This window comes from Talpa occidentalis, unplaced genomic scaffold, assembly GCF_014898055.3.
Source record: "Talpa occidentalis isolate TD23 unplaced genomic scaffold, MPIMG_talOcc4v2.1 talOcc4.2, whole genome shotgun sequence".
In the NCBI taxonomy this organism is placed as follows: domain Eukaryota; kingdom Metazoa; phylum Chordata; class Mammalia; order Eulipotyphla; family Talpidae; genus Talpa; species Talpa occidentalis.
Window position 1 is genome coordinate 19,072,507 of NW_023602073.1, and position 21,528 is coordinate 19,094,034.

Genomic DNA, 21,528 nt, shown 5'->3' on the forward strand with positions numbered 1-21,528 from the left:
AAGGAACATACCTTAACATTATAACACCCATATATGACAAACCCACAGCATCATTGTTACTGGTGCAAAACTGAAAGCCTTCATTTTAAGATCTAGAACAAGACAAGGATGTCTACTCAGACCAATGCTTTTCAATATAATACTGGAAGTCCTAGCTAGAGCAATTAGGCAACAGAAAGACATACAAGGAATCCAAATAGGGAAAGAAATAAAACTATAATTATTTGCAGATGATATGATAATATATAAAGCGAACCCTATAAAATCCATGGAAAGCTAATTAAAATAATAAACCAGTTTAGCAAAGTAGCAGATCACAAAATCAACACAGAAAAATCAGTAGCTTTCCTATATGCAAACAATCAGTCTGAAGAGGAAGAAATAAAGAAAATCACCCTATTTATAATTGTACCAAAAAATTAAATACATGGGAATAAACCTAACAAAGGAGGTGAAAGCCTTTTCACACTGTTAAAAGAAATAGAGGAAGACAGAAACAAATGGAAAGACATGCTCTGCCCATAGATTAGAAGAATTAACATTATCAAAATGGCCATCTGACCAAGAGCAATTTACAGATTTATTGCAATTCCAATAAAAATCTCAATGGCATTCTTCAAAGAAGTGGAACAAACATTGCTGAAATTCATATGGAATTAAAAAAACAAATCTCTAATACAATCACAAGAAAGCTCTAGTAGGGCCTTCCTGGTGGCCTAGGAGTTAAGTCTCAGCACTATTGTTGTAGAGCAACCCCGATACAAAACGGGGTGCCTGACTGTGGGTCCTCACCCACGCGCTTAAAAGGACTTATCAATGTTCTACTGCAGGCACAAGTGAAAGGTTAATAAAAGGTTTATTTACAAGGGAAGGGGGAATGAGGAAATGTACAGCTCTGGGAGAAAAGTGGGAGACAAAGTTTTAAATGAGTCCTACCCAATCCGCTGATCAGGAATCCCAAAATGGCGCTCTCAGAGTTGGCCGCCAGCCAGGAGCCGTGAAGCCAGGAGGCGAGCGATCGCGAGCCAGAGAGCCCAAGGCCCACGTGTTTGGTTTTTATATCCAACCTGGCTGCTTAACTCCACCCTAAGGTCCCAGCCACCTTCCCTTTGGTGGTGATGGGATTTGTCTTTCCCAATGTCTTGATGGCTTTAGTCTGGAGTGGGGGTGGGGTCCACAAAGCCTGTATGGGATTAACTCAGGACATCATTTCCCCCTAACACTATCACCACTATGGCCCGACTTCCATCCCATGCCAGGGAGCTGAACCACATATGGCACAGCAGACCTCTCCTGTCTTGCTGGCTGCTCCCCTTGGCAGTGTAGTTCAGTTTATCTGTCTGTCTTGCTCCTCACTTTGTCTCTGGTCTTGGTATATTGTCCTCTTAATCATATATGGTGTCTGTCAATGTCTCTTTTCACCTTTTTTAAAAAATTAATTAATTTTTTAGAGATTTATTTATTTATATATTGTTTTATTGTCAGTACAGGAATATTTAAATTTAAGTAATCACCACATATGGCTAAAAAGCACAATATTTAATTTCATATCTTATAATCAGGTGAACTGTGGTATCCATGAAAAACTATGCACACAAATTTCATTTCAAAATTAAGTATAAAAGTTATGAGAGACGGAGGGTCTCCCAGGTGGCACAGCGGTTGAGCGCTGGGCTGCCAAGCTGCCCACAGCCTCTGCAGTGCCAATTTCCATCCCCCGCCGCTGGCGAGGGTCCCACTTGGCGCGCAGACCTTTCATGCCGCGCCCCGCTGCTCCCCTCAGCAGTGTACTTCCATTCATCTGCCTATTCTGTACCCTGCTCTGGCTCTGGTGAATTCTCTCACCTTCCCATGCTTCTGACTGTACCCAGTGCTTGTATAAATAAATATATAAAATCTTAAAAAAAAAAGTATGAGAGACAGTCTAAGTGCACAATGATAGCATACATCCCCTGACTTATGCCTGCCCAGAAAACCAGATAAAAACAAAGAAAGGTCAGTCTCATACACTTATAAGAAATATTGATATACTATTCTGCTGCCAATCTTTTTCATGTATCTAATAAACAAAATATTCATCAAAATGAAGAAAAATATTAAATGCTAACCCATTCAAAGAAAACATCAATTAATGCAGCATTTTAATAAAGAATGACATAGTTTAGCATTATCATATCAATAAGCAGCAAGAAGGCAGGTGATAAAATATAAAACACTTAAGAGATGAAATTGTACAAAGTTATTATTTGTAGGATTAGATATTAAAAAGAATGCTGGGCCTCCTTGGTGGCACAGGGGATAAAAACAGCACTATCAAAGCTATCGATAGCCACTGCAGCATGAGTTCCATCCCAGGCCAGCCAGGGAGCAACCCACTTGGCGCTGCAGTTCTCTCCTGCCTCACCCGCTGCTCCCCTCGGCAGTGTATTTCAGTAGATCTGCCTGTTCTGCTCCCCACTGTCTCTCACCTCCCACCCCCCACAACTCTGGCTTACACCCCAGTTCTTGTATGCATAAATAAATATATTTTTAAAAAATATAAAGAATGCTGAATGCATGCTTGTCTGAAAGGTATAAAAAATACATGATTTTAGGATGAAAAAACAAAATATCAGGCAATAAGATACCCACTGAGACAAAACAGAGAATATGGTTGTGTCTAAGTTGCCATTGCTTCCTGTGCCACTCCAACATCACACTGGAGGGCGCTAGGCAAGCTCCTTCCCAGAGCCAACTTGAATGTGCGTTACGCTAGACCAAACACATGGCTAGCTCCTGGGTTAGCTGACTACCATTTTTACCTGTTACCTTAATTTGTTTTTTCTTTGTAGCTCAAATAATTTATTATCTTTTAGTAACATAGGAGAGATCTACCTGCAAAAGGCATTATCCCTTTGATTCTCAAGAGGACATTCTGCTGAACTGGTCACTTGCCCCTTTTCTCCCTTCCTGCTCTCGCATCCGTTGCTCCCTAAGCTGTCAGCACCACCACACAGAACAATCTTCCAAGAAGACTGGTTTTTTTTGTTTTTTTGTTTTTTGTTTTTGACTAAAGTTAAATGAGAAATTTCATTTCATTTTGTTCTTACCACATTAAAAATATTGTATAATTTGACTTGAATCATCATCGATATTTACATAAGCATCAAGTGACCAAAGGCAGCAGAAAAATTTGCTTCATATTGGAAAACAAATGTAAATAATAATGACTGGAAATACTAGACACAGTCCTCCTCGGTACAGGATCAATGAATGGTGTCCTTAGTAGCCTTCACAAAATGACATGAAAGACATGTCATAAAGATTACACATGGGATATTTTTTTTGACACAAAATATCAAATACATAAAAGAAGAAAAAAAATTGTAGAAAATTAAATAGGTTGAATTTTTTAAATTGTGCAAAAAATAAAGGTAACATTCTTGTAACATTTGTAATCAAAAAAGAATATTTGGGAAATGACAAAGAACAAATTTTTACAGAATAATCAAGAAAACTGGCATCAAATATCAAATTAAAGGACTCTTGTAAAAGGAAAATGCTTACTACTCACACATATCGGGTGGCAGAGGTAGTATTTTATAATTATATTAATTACACCACAATGACCCATAATATAGCTCTAACATTTGACTGGAAGAATAAATATTTCAGTGCAAACAAGATTTAAAAGACAAGACTTCTTAAGATAATGTCTATATTCAATATATTATCAAATACATATAATTTCTGGAAAAATTTAACATTACAGACTGCACTGTTGAGTTCATTAATAAATCCAGAAAAACTGCTGGAAAGACTTTTGATGTCTCAGTACTGTAACTAAATTGCCATTAATTTAGTAATGCCTGTCTCACAGATACTGAACTTAGACAGATTAGGATGATGGAAGATGAATAAATGAAGGAGAAATGGGTCTAGCACTGCTATGTTTATAGCAGCACTGTTTACAATAGCTAAGCTTTGGAAACAACCCAAATGCCCAAAAATAGATGACTGGATCAAGAAGATGTGGTACATATATACCATGGAATATTACTCAGCATTCAAAAAAGATAAACACATGCAATTTGCAGCAACATGGATGGCGCTGGAAGGGATCATGCTCAGCGAAATAAGCCAAAAAGAAAAAGAAAAATACCGGATGGTCTCACTCATAGCAGGAATCTAGAAAACTTAAATAAGGGACCAGGAAAATGAATATAAGAAAGTGAAAATCAAAATCAACAAAAAACTATGAACCAGAGACACTTTTTGGGGGGTGGGGGGCGGGAGGGGAAGGATTGGGGTCAGAATGGGGCGTTTGCAATTGTATGGGAGAATATAAAAATAAAATTTAATATAAAAAAAAAAAAAAAGAAATGGGTCTAGCACTGTAATGGAAATGACAAGTCTAATGAACTTGGACAGTGATTTTGGAAAAGTTCTATGAAAGAAGAGAACAAAAAAGGAATTTAGTGAAGTTGTTCAGAAGGAAGGCCCACAGGCAAAGGCCTTTAGGGCAGCAAAGTGAGCAAAGTTACTGTATAAGACTTACATGATCTCCACTGGAATCAGCATGGCCTGATCCCATAAGAACCTGCAGCAGGACTGTCCAACAGAACTACCAGTGAGGGTAGAAAGTGTACTCACTTCTAGTGTAAGAGCCACTATCCACATGTTGAGCATTTAGTGTGGTAGTTACACAACTGAATTTTATTTTTTTTTTAATTAATAAATTTTATTTTTATATTCCCCATACAATTGCAATCCCCCCATTCTGACCCCAATCCCTCCCCTCCCGCCCCCCACCCCCCAAAAAGTGCCTCTGGTTCATAGTTTTTGTTGATTTTGATTTTCACTTTCTTATAGTTATTCATTTTCCTGGTCCCTTATTTAAGTTTTCTAGATCCCTGCTATGAGTGAGACCATCCGGTATTTTTCTTTTTCTTTTTGGCTTATTTCACTGAGCATGATCCCTTCCAGCGTCATCCATGTTGCTGCAAATTGCATGTGTTTATCTTTTTTGAATGCTGAGTAATATTCCATGGTATATATGTACCACATCTTCTTGATCCAGTCATCTATTTTTGGGCATTTGGGCTGTTTCCAAAGCTTAGCTATTGTAAACAGTGCTGCTATAAACATAGGGGTGCAGGTGTTCTTTGGAATTGATGTTTCTGTGTCCTTTGGGTAAATACCTAGGAGTGGAATTGCTGGATCCTGTGGAAGCTCTATGTTTAGTAGGTCCAGAAATCTCCACACAGCTCTCCATAGTGGTTGGACCAGTTTGCACTCCCACCAACAGTGCAGAAGAGTTCCTTTTCTCCACAACCTCGCCAACATTTGTTGTTGCTAGTTTTTTTAATATGTGCCATTCTCACTGGTGTAAGATGCTATCTCATGGTAGTTTTGATTTGCATTTCCCTGATTGCAAGTGATGTTGAACATTTTTTCATATGCCTGTTGGCCATTCGCATTTCCTCTTCAGAGAAGTTTCTTTTTAGTTCCTCTGTCCATTTTTTGACTGGATTATTTTCTTTGTTGTTGTTGAGTCTCATCAGCTCTTTGCAGATTTTTGTGATCAGTCCTTTATCATTAGTGTTGGGTGCAAAAATTTTCTCCCAGTTGGTGGGGTTTCTCTTTGTTTTTGTTATTGTCTCTTTTGCTGTGCAGAAGCTCTTTAATTTGATGTAGTCCCAGCTGTTGATCTTTGCCTTCACTATCACTGCTTTGGGTGATGTGTCTGTAAAGATGTCTTTGATATGCAAATCACGTAGTGTTTCGCCTATATTTCCTTCTATGTATTTTATGGTTTCAGGTCTTATGTCTAGTTCTTTAATCCATTTTGAGTTGATTTTTGTATATGGTGTGAGGTAGTGGTCAAGCTTCATTCTTTTGCATGTAGCGACCCAGTTTTCCCAGCACCATTTATTGAACAAACTTTCTTTGCTCCAATGCATAGTCTTTGCTCCTTTGTCAAAGATTAGTTGACCATAAATCTGTGGGTTTATTTCTGGATTTTCTATTCGATTCCATTGGTCTGTATGTCTGTTCTTGTTCCAATACCATGCAGTTTTGATGATTATGGCTTTGTAGTAGAGTTTGAAGTCTGGGAGTGTGATGCCTCCATTCCCTTCTTTTTTTTCAGGAGAGCTTTGGCTATTCGGGGTTTTTTGTGATTCCATATGAATTTCATCAATAATTGTTCTATTTCTTTGAAGAATGACATTGAAATTTGATTGGAATAGCATTGAATCTGTATATTGCTTTTGGTAGGATGGCCATTTTAATAATGTTTATTCTCCCAATCCATGAGCAGGGGATGTCTTTCCATTTCTTTGTGTCTTCTTCTATTTCTTTTAACAGTGTTTTATAGTTTTCTTTGTATAGGTCCTTTACCTCTTTTGTTAGATTTATTCCCAAATATTTGATTTTTTTGTTTCAATAATAAAAGGGATGGTTTTTTTGATTTCTTCTTCTTCAGATTTATTGTTTGTATATAGGAAGGCTACTGACTTTTGCGTGTTGATTTTGTATCCTGCCACTTTACTGAACTGATTGATGAGTTGAATTAGTTTTTCTGTGGAGTTTTTGGGGTTCTCTATGTATATTATCATATCATCTGCAAAGAGTGATAGTTTGACTTCTTCTTTTCCTATTTGGATTCCTTGGATGTCTTTCTCTTGTCTTATTGCTCTGGCTAGGACTTCCAGTATTATATTGAAAAGCAGTGGTGAAAGTGGACATCCTTGTCTTGTTCCAGATCTTAATGGAATTGCTTTCAGCTTTTCACCATTGAGAATGATACTGGCTGTTGGCTTGTCATATACGGCCTTTATGATGTTGAGGTACGTTCCTTGTATCCCAATAATTTCAAGGGCTTTTATCATGAATGGGTGTTGCACTTTGTCAAAAGCTTTCTCAGCATCTATTGATATTATCATATGGTTTTTATATTTCTTTTTGTTGATGTGTTGGATAACGTTGATTGATTTTCGGATGTTAAACCATCCTTGTGTCCCTGGAATGAATCCTACTTGGTCGTGGTGAATTACCTTATGGATACACTGTAGGATTCTGATAGCTAAAATTTTATTGAGGATTTTTGCATCAGTGTTCATTAGGGAGATTGGCCTATAGTTTTCTTTTTTTGTGTTGTCCTTGTTCGGTTTTGGTATTAGTGTAATGTTGGTTTCATAGAACGTGTTAGGTATTATACCTTCCTTCTCAATTTTTTGGAAGAGTTTGTGAAGGATAGGTACCAATTCGTCTCTGAATGTTTGGTAGAATTCATTTGTAAATCCATCAGGTCCTGGGCTTTTGTTTTTGGGGAGGTTTTTGATTACCATTTCAATTTCGCTGCTTGTAATTGGTCTGTTTAGGTGTTCTATTTCTTCTTTATCTAGCTTTGGGTGATTGTAGAGTTGTAGGAATTTGTCCATCTCCTCTAGATTGTTAAACTTGTTTCCATATAACTGTTCATAGTAGTTACTAATAATTCTTTTGATTTCTGCTGTGTCCGTTGTGATTTCTCCTCTTTCATTTATTATCCTATTTATTTGTGCTTTCTCCCTTTTTGCCCTTGTGAGCCTGGCAAGGGGTTTATCTATTTTATTTATTTTTTCGAAGAACCAGCTCTTGGTTTCATTGATCTTTTGGATTGTTTTTTTAGTTTCGATTTCATTTATTTCTGCTTTGGTTTTTATTATTTCTTTTCTTCTACTGGTTTTGGGGCTTTTTTGTTGTTCTTTTTCTAGATCTTTGAGTTTCGAGATTAGGTTGTTTCTTTGAGTTCTTTCTTGTTTCTTGATGTGAGCATCTATTGCTATATATTTTCCTCTTATTACTGCTTTTGCTGCATCCCATACATTTAGGAAATTGGTGTCCTCCTTGTCATTCAATTCAAAGAATTTTTTAATTTCTTCTTTTATCTCCTCGTTAGTCCAGTGGACTTCCAGTAGTGTGGGTTTCAATCTCCACGAGGTAGGAGAATACCTTGCCTTCTCTTTATGGTTTATTTCTAGTTTGATGCCTTCATGGTCAGAAAAGATGGTTGGTATGATTTCAATCTTGGTGTATCTGTTGATGTTTGTCTTGTGCCCCAGTATATGATCGATCCTAGAGAATGATCCGTGTGCGCTTGAGAAAAATGTATACTCAGATTTTTTTGGGTTTAGTGTTCTATATATGTCTGTTAAGCCTAAGCACTCTAGATCCTTATTTAGAGCTTTAGTGTCTTTACTTATTTTTTGTCTTGTTGATCTATCCATTGTTGATAGTGGTGTGTTGAAGTCTCCCACTACGTATGTGTTTTCTCTGATGTCTGTTTTCAGAGATGCCAATAGTTGTCTGATATATTTTGGTGCTCCTTCATTTGGTGAATATATGTTAATGAGTGTTATTTCTTCTTGAAGTATTATCCCCTTGATCATAATGTAATGACCACTGGGGTCTCTTTTTATCTTTTTAAGTTTGAAATCTGTTTTATCTGATATGAGTATAGCTGTTCCTGCCTTCTTTTTTGGTCCATTTGCTTGTAGAATTGTTTTCCATCCTTTAACTTTGAGTCTATTTTTATCTTTTGCAGCTAAATGTGTTTCCTGGAGACAGCAAAAGGTTGGGTTTTGTTTCTTAATCCAGCCTGCAACTCTGTGTCTTTTTATTGGAGAGTTTAGTCCATTTACATTTAGAGTTAGTATTGATATGTTAGCATCTGTATTTGCCATTGTGTTTGTCTTTCCTTTGATTTTATTTATTTATTCTTTTAATAACTTTCTTTGGCCTTCTTTTGTTGTTATTCGTCCCTCTGAGGTTCTGGCTTTAGGACTCCTTGTAGTATTTTTTTGAGTGGGGGTTTAGTCGCAATGAAATTCCGGAGTTTCTGTTTGTCTGGGAAGGTCCATATTCTTTCTTCAAAGAGGAAGGAGAGCTTTGCGGGATAGAGTATTCTTGGTTGGCATCTGTTTTCTTGGAGTCTGTTGACTATGTCCCTCCACTCTCTCCTTGCCCGTAGTGTTTCTTCAGAGAAGTCTGATGTCAGTCTGATTGGTTTCCCTTTGAATGTTATCTGTTTCTTCCCTCTTGTTAGTTTCATTATTTTTTCTTTGTCTTGGATTCTTGGGAGCTTTACTATTATGTGTCTTGCTGTATTTTTCCTTTCGTCATGGAAGTTTGGTGTTCTTCTTGCTTCTTGTATATCAATTTTCAGATCCTTTTTAGCGTTTGGGAAGTTCTCTTCAATTATATCCATGAATATTTTCTCTGTTCCTACATCTCTCTCCTCTCCTTCTGGGATTCCTATAACTCTTATATTTCCTTTCCTCATGGAGTCAGATAGTTCCCGAAGTCTTTCTTCGGTCTTTTTCCTTCGTACTTCTCCTTCCTTTTCTGTTTTAGTTCTTTTTATTTCTGTGTCTTCAAGAGTACTTATTCGTTCTTCCATTTCATCTATTCTGCTTTCACTGCTTTTCCCAGAGTTCTTTAGCGTCTCCATTAATTCTTTGATCTCCTGCATTTCTTTTACTTCCCTCTTTAGGGACTCAATTTCATTCTTCTGGTCATTAATTATTTTCCCCTTATCATTGTTTTCCTTTATGACTTCTGTCAGTTTTTTAATCACAGCAATTTTAAATTCTCTATCTGGAAGGCTCAGAAGTTCTTCCAAGTTACTGTCGTTGCAATCTGGTAGATGGTTTTCTTTTTGTGGTGTGCTATTTTGCTGAGGAGTTGCTGGGTTGCATGTTGTTTTTCTACTCCCTACTGCCTGTTTTCTAATTTGCCGTATTCCTTGTGACACTGTGTTGCTGGTACTGGCCGGCATCTTAGGCGACCTTCCCAGCTCACCACTGGCTCCTCTGGGGAACTTCTGCTGGGTTCACAAGTCTCCAGCAAAGACAGGTCCCTGCTCTGTCTCCTCGGTGAGCCTTCTGCTGGGTTCACACAGTCTCCAGCAAGAAGGGTCCCTGCTGCAAAATGCCAGAGCCAGGGACGCGCTCCCCTGCACGCCCGGTCTGCCCCAGCGGTGGGTGCTGCTCCCCTCTGGGCTGGAACTGCAGGCTAGAAGGTGCCCGGTGTGGGCAAGCCTCCCAGCTTAACCTCTATCTCCTCGGTGAGCCTTCTGCTGGGTTCACACAGTCTCCAGCAAGAAGGGTCCCTGCTGCAAAATGCGGGTGCCGGCGACGCGCTCCCCTGCACGCCCGGTCTGCCCCAGCGGTGGGTGCTGCTCCCCTCTGGGCTGGAACTGCAGGCTAGAAGGCGCCCAGCATGGGCAAGCCTCCCAGCTTACCTCTGTCTCCTTGGTGAGCCTTCTGCTGGTTCACACAGTCTCCAGCAAGAAAGATCCCTGCTGCAAAATGGCGATGCAGGAACAGCTCCCCTGCACGCCCGGTCTGCCCCAGCGGTGGGTGCTGCTCCCCTCTGGGCTGGAACTGCAGGCTAGAAGGCGCCCAGCATGGGCAAGCCTCCCAGCTTACCTCTGTCTCCTTGGTGAGCCTTCTGCTGGTGCACACAGTCTCCAGCAAGAAAGGTCCCTGCTGCAAAATGGCGATGCGGGAACGAGCTCACACAACTGAATTTTAAATTTTAATTTTAATTCACATAAATTTAAGGAGCTTCATGAGGCTGGTCCCCACTGTACTGGACAGCACGGCAGTGGAGCGAGCAGCAGATCTGACAGGGGTTAGGGAGGGGGAGGAAACCCGGTGAGACACTAAGCTGGTATAGTAGAAAACCTGCACACACATATTGTGTATGGCCTGTCTGCTCTGAGTTCATTTTCCAGCCCCAGGACACATCCGGAGGAGTGCGGGAGCCAGTGCTATCTGAGGGTCAGCCTCAGCACAGTGGGATGAGTGTGAGGCCAGGGGTCCAGGAGGGCGAGAAGGAGCCCAGGGGCTGGACATCACAGTCTCCTGGCAGCAGTGAAGGCCTGCTTACTGCTGAACTGTCTTTGTTCAACTCACTATAAAAGGCAGCTGGAAATGGAATGTTTAAGGCAGTTTCTTTAGGGTATTAACGCCCCGTCTTCCAGATTGCCAGCTGTCTGATTAAAGTGCACTTTAAAGATTCAATTCCTGTCTCTACTTTATTGGCATTCAGTGGTGACAGGTGGCCCAAACTCCAGGTCTTCCAGTTACAGACTCAGACCCAGCTGAGGCAGAGGCGGCTGTAAGATGAGCAAGACTGCAGCCATTTTGAGAAATAACTGTCATCTCAAAAGGGCACAGCTAGTTTCGTTTCGAGGCAAAAACCACAAGCCAAGGGTAAACGAAACCTAGCTGGCACCATGAGAGCTATCCAATCAGGGTGGACCCCTGCCCCAGGTGTAAAAAGCCCCCGCATCCTGTCAACAAAGTACAAAAACTGCTGGTTTCTCTGGGAGGGGGTCCCTCTCTCAACCTGATGAGACTGCTGTGTCAGTACATCAGGCAGAGTCGTTGAACCCTAGCTTAAGCTAGCAATAAAGCCTTTTTGCTTTTGCATCTCTGGCTCCGTGTGGTCTTTGGGAACCCTGGACGGAGTTTAGGCGCCAACTCCTAACAGTTTCACTGGCTATGGCTGCACCAGCAGCTTCCAGACAACTGTCACTGAGGCTCCCTCTCAAGTGAGGGAAATTCTCCAAAGAAGGAGATGGCTTTGCACCTCGCACCAATACTCGGAACAGTAGGGTTGGGTGGGTGAACCGGAGAGCAAAGATCTGAGAGGGGAGCCAAGAGCACCCACACTAAACAGTGTGATCACGAGCCTGGGCAAGAATGGGAGGATGTGTGTAATATACAATTCACGTCACATCCATGCAATCCCAATAAAACATCATCATTTGCCTAATTTACCAATCAATTACAATTAACATCATATTTATGAATCTTCCTACTTTATTGATCATCAAACTGGTACTTTCATTCAATGGAAGCAGCATCACTTCTCATTAGGAATAAATTTAAAAAAAGATGCACTGGCACACTATTCACAAAAAGGAGCTTTTGTGTTGTAGCAATCAAACCTAGTATTATGAAGAGTCCATTCATATTTCAAATATTTTTGTACCTCTTTAAGGGAGGAAATGAACATTTAAAAACTACAGAGAATGACAACTCCAAGATAGGAAAGTAAGAAGGCAAAGAATGTAAAGATACTGGCTAATACTTAGCCTTTTACATTAACACACACACTGGTATTCCAATACTTGAAAAACATATTTTGTTACAGCTAAATATGCTATAATTATTTTCCAAATATACATAGTATGGTTTAAAGAATGCATTACTATGGAGTAGCTGTCTAGGTACAATTTTTGGCTTCTAAAATGAACAACAAAATTTAGTTGTTATATTTGGTGAATGTCTATATGCTACTCCTTCTGCCAATTGATAAATATGCAAATAATCTTGTGTTTGTTTGAAGAACAATTTCTACTGAAAATAAACAAACTTGCCAATTCCTAAAGGAACACCGATACCAAGCCCATTTCCACTCACCTCTATTCACCTGCTCTCTGGGTCCTCAACTCTTTCCCTACTTCATTTCTAAGTTACTGCTTTTATTTTAACATTGGAGATTGTAACATGGACATGATGCAAATTGTGTGGAGTGAGTGAAAGGGTGATTATCAGCTTTGGATGATGCAGAAATATGTTTTTTAGCAAGGAGACACTTTCGCATGATCTCATGTATCTTCACATGGGAGTAGGATCTGCCTCCCGCCTCTGGTGTAAGAGGTAAAGGTAGGCAGTTTCCAGCTCTACTACAATTTCCTGAACAAAATTTCCTAGCTATTTGACTGAGTTCCTTCTGGAAAACAGAAAGAAGTGCTGTGAAACTCATTGTGATCAGGCTGCATGGAGACCAGACCTGCTTACCTGGCAGAAGTCTCTGGGGCTGCGTCTCCTATACTGTTAATTAGCTGCTATCACCGAGCTGTCCAGAGATAACAATCCTCCGGGAAAATGAATATGAAGAAGAATGCCAGAGGATTGCCAATCTGTCTCTTCTGTGATTTCATGCATTGTACAGAAGACAGATAACTCCCAAGACTTCCCAGTTACCCTCTCTTCTGGAATAATTTAGATGTTAGAAGAAACTTAAGAATTTTTTCTCACAATTTCAAAAACATTTTTATATATAATGATATAAATAAACACTCATTACTTGATTTTAAATATAAATGTGACTTAATTTTTCATTTAATTCATAACCCACTTATAAGTGATCCTTGAGCTGTTGATTTCCTTCTGTAGGAGGCTGTTTCCCTAACAGCTATAAATTCCAATTCTATTTATAATATTCAGCTGAGGCATAAACTATATCCTGCTAAAATTATTGCTAGAACTTTCTCAGTAATCACTGTACTAGTATGAACCCATCCTAACACAATTACAAGGCCTAGAAAATAACAATACACCTTAAACTTTCCAGAAAGGGGAAGGACTTATAGACCCACTATTAACTCTTTTCTTCTGTGTTTACTCTTGCTGCTACCGTTATTACTAGTAAAATCATTTCGGATAATACTCTGGTATTACCTACTAGTCTGATCTAAACTCACATTCTGGGTATACTATTCTTTAAATTAATATTTGTTCACATTCTCCAAGAGACATGTATAAATATGCTCATAGTAGCACTGTTTGTACCAATCAAAACCAGAAAACAAACCAAATGCCTAGCAATAGTAAAACAGGTAAATCATGGCCTGCTCACACAACAGTGCTGTATAACTACAACCACAAAGCAATCAAGCTAAGCAAATGAAAACTCCTTCACATAAAAACACTGTGCAAATGGTGCAAACCACCCATCAATCAATCCCTACACATAACGTACAAAAATAGATCAAACATATGGAAACCAAAGAAGGGGTAGGAAAAGGAAAAAAAAGAGACAAAACTAGCAGCAAACTATAAGCTGGAGACATGCATCAGGAGAGAGGGATCAAAATAGGGGAGGGCAAAGCACAAGAGACTATGGTGATAGTTACATGGGTGGCTGGGTGGTGGGGATTACACCTGAGAGGAAAAATCAAACATTATGCAAAAATGAACAATGATGTATATATTTAAATAAATATATGTAATGAAAAAATATATCAAATAAACGTGTGACTGCAAACATGGATAGTAAAATTGTAATAATAGTCTAAAATTATAGTCAAAATAAAAGGACTATCAAAAACTCACTATAACAAGGTCAATGGGGAAAGGAGGGGATGCCTTATGATAGAGGCTATAAGAGGTACTGCCCAGGCTCTTGTTCTTAACAAGGATGGTGACATCGTAACTATTTACTTTTTAATTATTCTTTCAACTAGACAGGTTCTTATACAAATATAAAGACAAACAGAGAGACAGAAGGATAGAAGGGATAACTAGCTAGAAGACACAGGGAACAACATAGAGGATATCATACATATATTATACTCAATATTTAGAGCATGATAATAAGAAAAGATGAAATAACGAGATACATAAAAATTATATAAACAATAAGGAATATTTTCTTTACATTTTATTCACAGGTTTTTTTCCCCACTTTCAGTGTGCTCACAGAAATTTAGAATACATTAAGTAGGAGTTTAATAGCTATTTCTGTAACAAATTACATTCCATTTCTAAGTCAAACTGGCAAAAATTTTTCCAATATTTACAAAACATGTTATCAATAGATACACTACTACATAAAACCATTGCTTCTGAAGATTTTTTCCTTTATTGTCAAAAGACAGCTGGAAAAGACTGTCTTCTGCTATCATCAAAAACATACCTTAATGTCATGGACTTAACAGACATCTATAGGACACTGCACCCAAAAAAATCCGAGTACACATTTTTCTCAAGTGCGCATGGATCATTCTCCAGAATTGATCACATACTGGGCCACAAGACAAACATAAACAGATACATGAAGATCAAAATCATTCCAACTATCTTCTCTGATCATAAAGGCATCAAGCTAGAAATAAATCATGAAAAGAAAACAAGGAACCCTCCTACTTCATGGAGACTGAAAGACCACTGGACTAATGAGGAAATCAAAGAAGAAATTGAAAAATACTTTGAGTTGAACAACAAGGAGGACACCACTTTTCAGAATGTATGGGATGCAGCAAAAGCAGTAATAAGAGGAAAATATATAGCAATACAGGCTCACATCAAGAAACAAGAAAGAACTCAAAGAAACAACCTAATCTCACATCTCAAAGAGCTAGAAAAAAAAAAAAAAAAACGAAAAAAGCCCTAAAGCCAGTAGAAGAAAGGGAATAATAAAAATCAAAGCAGAAATGAATGAAACAGAAATTTAAAAAACAATCCAAAAGATCAATGAAACCGAAAGTTGGTTCTTTGAAAAAATAAACAAAATAGACAAACCTCTAGCCAGGCTCACAAAGACAAAAACAGGAGAAAACACATATAATAGGATTATAAATGAAAGAGGAGAAATCACAACAGATTCAGTAGAAATCAAAAGAATAATCAGAGGTTACTATGAACACTTAAATGCAAACAAATTCAACAACCTAGAAGATATGGTCAAATTCTTAGAATGACGCAATCATCCAAAGCTGGACAAAGAAGAAATAGAACAACTAAACAGACCAATTACAAGCAGCGAAATTGAGGCAGTGATCAAAGCACTCCCCAAAAACAAAAGTCCAGGCCCAGACAGCTTCACAAATGAATTCCACCAAATGTTTAGCAGTGAATTAGTGCCTCTCCTACACAAATTCACTCAAAAAACTGAAAAAGAAGGAATACTACCAAATATGTTCTATGAAACCAACATTACACTAATACCAAAACCAAACAAAGACAGCACTAAAAAAGAAAATAACAGGCCAATCTCCCTAATGAAAACTGATGCAAAAATCCTCAACAAAATCCTTGCCAACAGAATCCAACAATGCATCAAAGGGATAGTACACCACGATCAAGTGGGATTCATCCCGGGCACAAGGATGGTTCAACATACAAAAATTCGTAAGTGTAATCCAACACATCAACAAAAAGAAGAATAAAAACCACATGATCACATCAATAAATGCTGAGAAAGCATTTCACAAAGTCCAACATCCATTTATGATGATGTCCCTTGAAATTCTCAGGATAGAAGGAACATACATTAACATGATAAAAACCATATACGACAAACCCACTGCCAGCATTATTCTCAATGGTGAAAAGCTGAAGGCCTTTCCTTTAAGATCAGGAACAAGACAAGGATGTCCTCTCTCACCACTGCTCTTCAATATAATACTGGAGGTCCTAGCCAGGGCAATAAAGACAATAGAAAGACATACAAGGAATCCAAATAGGAAAAGAAGAAGTAAAACTATCATTATTTGCAGATGATATGATAATATACAGACAGAACCCTAAAAGCTCCGCAGAAAAACTACTCAAAATAATCAACCAATTCAGTAAAGTAGCAGGATACAAAATCAACATGTAAAAATCAGTAGCCTTCCTATACACAATCAATCTGAAGAAGAAGAAATCAAGAAAATCATCCCTTTTATAATTGAAACAAAAAAAAATCAAATACTTGGGAATAAACCTAACAAAAGAGGTGAAAGATCTATACAAAGAAAATTATAAAACACTGTTAAAAGAAACTGAAGAAGACACAAAGAAATGGAAAGACATCCCCTGCTCATGGATTGGAAGAATTAACAATATTAAAATGGCCATCCTCCCAAAAGCAATATATAGGTTCAATGCTATTCCAATAAAAATCTCAATGACATTCTTCAAAGAAATAGAACAAATACTGATGAAATTCATATGGAACCACAAAAAAACATGAATAGTCAAAGCCCTACTGATAAAAACAAAGGAGAAAGGAGGTATACTTCCCAACTTCAAGCTATACTACAAAGCCATTATCATTAAAACAGTTTTGTATTGGAATAAAAACAGATACAAACCAATGGAAACAAATAGAGCACCCAGAAATAAAGCCACACTTATATGAACAATTAATCTTTGACAAAGGAGCAAAGAATATGCAATGGAACACAGACAGTTTGTTCAATAAATGGTGCTGGGAAAACTGGACCACCATGCGCAAGAAAATGAAACTAGACCACTACCTCTCACCATGCACAAAAATCAACTCAAAATGGATAAAAGAACTGGACATAAGACCTGACACCATAAAATATATAGAATATAGGAAAAACACTACAAGACATACATCGCAATAACATTTTTAAAGTCTCATCACCCAAAGCAGTGATAGTGAAGGCAAAGATAAACACCTGGGATTACATCAAACTGAAAAGCTTCTGTACAGCAAAAGAGACATTCACCAAAACAGAGAGACACCCCACTGATTGGGAAAATTCCCCACTGATTGGGAAAAAATCTTTGTACTCCATCCAACTGATAAGGGACTAATCACAAAAAGATACAAAGAACACACACGGCTCAATAAAAACAAAATAAACAATCTAGTCAAGAAATGGGCAGAAGAACTTAAAAGACATTTCTCCAAAGAGGAAATGCAAATGGCCAACAGGCCTATGAAAAAATGTTCAACATCCCTTATCATCAGGGAAATGCAAATCAAAACCACACTGAGACACCACCTTACATCAGTAAGAATGGCACATATCAAAAACAGCAAGCAACAACAAATGTTGGAGAGGATGTGGTAAAAAGGGAACTCTCCTACATTGTTGGTGGGAGTGCAAACTGTTCCAACCACTGTGGAAAGCTATCTGGAGGTTCCTCAGTCTACTAAAAATGGAGCTGCCATAAGACCCAGCATTACTAGGGATCTACCCAAAGGACCCAAAAAGACTGATTCAAAAGAACATCTGTACACCTATGCTTATTGCAGCACTATTTACAATAGGTAAAACCTGGAAACAACCAATGCCCAAAAATAGATGACTGGATCAAGAAGATGTGGTATATATACACAATGGAATACTATTCAGCAATCAAAAAAGATAAACTCATGCCATTTGCAGCAACGTGGATGGAGCTAGAAGGAATTATGCTCAGTAAAATAAGCCAGAAGGAAAAAGAAAAATATCGGATGGTTTCACTTATAACAGGAATATAGGGGAGCCAAATAAGACATCAGTGTAAAAAGTAATAATAATAACAGCACAAAACACAACAAAGCAAAAACAGACAATTACAAATCAGAGACATACTGCAGGAGAGGAGGAGGGAGAGGGATCAGAAGGAAGGAGGGAGGAGAACAGGAGACTGTAGTGATGGTACACGGGTGCCTTGGGGAAGGAAATTCTATGGGGACTCAACCTGAGTGGGTGGGGAGAAGCAAATATTGTTTAAAAAAATGAATTTTTTTAATATAAATATTAAAAATTATTTAAAAAAATACCTTAATGTAAACACTAGCCACTCCACTTATCACAGCTTGAACTAGTTTAAAGTGTGCATTTAAAATGGCCATGATAACTTCAGTTTTGCAAAAATGGGCAGGATGTAAATCTGCACCTTCATGTGCTTTGGATAAAAAGATTGTTTTAATCAAGAGTCAAGGGGGAGTGGCAAGATGGTGGCAGTATGAAGATGCAGGATCACCTCCTTGTACTCTCAGTCCAGTGCAACAGAACAAGGCCAATGACTGCTGAAGGTAAGACACGGGACTGTAGTGTCCCTGGCAGACACATCCATAGGTGAAGCTGGCCCAATACAGCCAACACAGGAACCTGGCTGCCAGTGAAACAGCTTCCAACTACCAACTACCAGCCTTGGGGAGCCAGGCACCAGCCACAGCTGTGAGAACAAGAGCAGGGAGCTCCCAGCATCCAGTTATCAGTCTCTTGATCCCAGCCTCTACCTGCAAGTCACAAGAGCAAGGTCTCTCCTTGCCTCCAGCCACCAGGCGTGGGAGCTCAACCTCCAGCTACCAGCCACAAGACCCAGATCACTTTCAGCATCTACCTACCAGCTTTGGAAGCCCTGCCCCAATCTGTGAGAGCTGGACTGCTCTCAGCCTCTCCCACCATCCACATAAGCCCAGACTCAAGCTAGCTCTAGCTATAACAAGAGCCAGGCCCCTCCCAGGTTGCTCCAAGTCAAGTAATTCCAAGACCAGAAACTCCAGGCCTACAGCCACCAGCTGGGACAGCCATACTGCTCAGGGCCTCAGGGTGAGGAACCAGCCACTTCTAACTCCAGTAATCAGCCACAGTGAACACAGACACAGTGGGGCCTGGGCCACACCGGCTGTGGCTCTTGGAGCAGTGAAGCTGAGGGACACAGGTCCAAGAGACAGTCCTATGGGTGGGAGTGCAATTGATTATTCTTTGGACAGAAGAGACCAGTGCAGACTTCAACAGGTTCAACACTGAGGAGTTCCATGCTACATTGAACAGAGGTGGGTGGAGAGAGGAAGCTGGAGGTTGTGGTCTGGAATAGAGGTCACTGGTAGCAACTTGGCTCAGCTAGAGAACCTGGGAGTTGGGGCAAAGGTTGTGTCAAGGTATATGCCCTTGAAGGAGGGGGAAGTCTTATGGAGGAGCTGAGTTATGGAGGAGCTGAGGTACTCCAGACAGGTTGGGTTACCATTAGAGATAATGGCAGAGCAGGCATTCTGATCTGCACACCCCCTTCCCACTTCCTGGGAGAGGTGCTTCCCTTGCTGGGCATACTGAGAGCACAGGGACTGCTGAGTCTCTTATCCCAAACTCCAGAGAGGAAGGATATCAGGGATGCCTCAAACAGGAGGAAGTTTCATCCCAAATCATCTATACTAAATATGAGCTCTTTCAAGCCCCTCCTCTACACTGCTGACTCAGTTACTACAAATAGATCCCAATATATACAGAAGCCAGCAAAGGCCAAAATAAAATGAAACAAGTCCACGGCTCCACTTTCAGTAAAAGTAAAATAATTTAACCCCTTAAGCAATTATTAAAGACACTAAGAATTATAATAAAATAGGGAGATATCAAATAACAAAGTGGGCAGACCAAAAAAAAAAAAAACCGCACATGGAAACACAAAATTTCAAGAGAACACAGCATTGCAAGGTGAGGATAACTCTCCAAAATCCAAACAGAAAAAGATGGAAGACAGTATCTCTCTATCAGAGTTCAAAAGTGCTAAAATAAACTCAAAAACTTAGACCAAAACTCAGAAAGGTAATTCAAAGAAATACAAGAGAATTCAGAAAAGGTACTCAAGAGATACAACACAATTCAGGAAACCTAATGATCTCAGAAATAAAATAAATGAATAGAAGATTGATTCAATAAAGTGATATGCTATTAAATAAGAAAATAACAGATATTCAGGAATTAAAGAGTGCAATAAATGAAATCAAGAACTCTAGAGAAAGGTATGGAAATAGAATAGATCAAATAGACGATCAAATTAATGACTTTGAAGACAGTGATGTTTCAAGGATCCAGGTGGAAGAAGAGAGAAAAATGAGATTTTTTTTTTAAATGAAGAGGCAGTTTGAGAACTATCTGACACCACTAGAAAGCCAATATAAGAATTATGGATTTTCATCTTACACCAGTGAGAATGGCACATATTAAAAAAACTAGCAACAACAAATGTTGGCGAGGGTGTGGAGAAAAAGGAACTCTCCTGCACTGTTGGTGGGAGTGCAAACTAGTCCAACCACTATGGAGAGCTGTGTGGAGATTTCTGGACCTACTAAACATAGAGAGCTTCCACAGGATCCAGCAATTCTACTCCTAGGTATTTACTCAAAGGACACAGAAACATCAATTCCAAAAAGCACCTGCACCCCTACATTTATAGCAGCACTATTTACAATAGCTAAGCTTTGCAAACAACCCAAATGCCCAAAAATAGATGACTGGATCAAGAAGATGTGGTACATATACACCATGGAATATTACTCAGCATTCAAAAAAGATAAACACATGCATTCATCTTCTCGATTTTGCAAGTACACAGAGTCCACCTCCCCCACTAAATCACAGTCCCAAGACATTTCCGAACACAATAGTACCCAGGGTAACAGGTCAGGTTCGAATGCTAAAAAGCTGGAAGAAAGTTTCCACTATATCATAAACAAGTGTCACATCCGAAATCACTTGCAAAGGAGAGTTCCTTCCTCCTTAAGATAAATGAGAAACGTACAGGATGGCCTTATAACGATTACTGATCAGCTAATACTTTTAGCAGGATGCAAAGGCTCTGCTTAGAATGTGGGAACCTATAGGATCAGACTGCAACTGTGCTGATGAATAAAACTTAGTCATAAAAACCAGATAGGGTTAAAAAGACAGGCACACAATATACTGAGAAAATCCCAAACCCTCAGTGCTGACTGGTACCACACAACTTAGCACATCACATTTCAAAAGTAAACAAAACACTCTAATGAATAAGGGTTGTCAGGACCGTGCCTGACTCATCCCGAACCTTGTAGATATTTCATGTGCTGTTGCTACTGTGTCGTATCCTTGGCTAATTGTTAGTAAATCCTGGACTAGTTATGCCTGTTTCATGTGAATCTGACATTTCGTTCACTCAAATCCAGAATGGATGACTTTCAGAAGGCAAAAGGGCAGCAAGGAACATTTGAGCTCAT

At 39.1% G+C, this 21,528-nt stretch overlaps 1 protein-coding gene across 30 annotated transcripts in view; it reads right to left on the reverse strand.

The window, feature by feature from the left end:
* LOC119251815 (olfactory receptor 2B2) overlaps positions 1 to 21,528 on the reverse strand; it is a 161,321-nt gene that overhangs the window by 86,415 nt on the left and 53,378 nt on the right. Inside the window, exon 1 of one of the 30 annotated variants that reach the window (XM_037519106.2) lies at positions 12,840 to 12,862. The exons of the other annotated variants lie outside the window; for them this stretch is intronic. The gene's annotated coding sequence lies outside the window, so the exon portion shown is untranslated. Of the gene's footprint in view, positions 1 to 12,839; positions 12,863 to 21,528 lie in introns of those variants that run through there. 30 annotated transcript variants of the gene reach the window in all.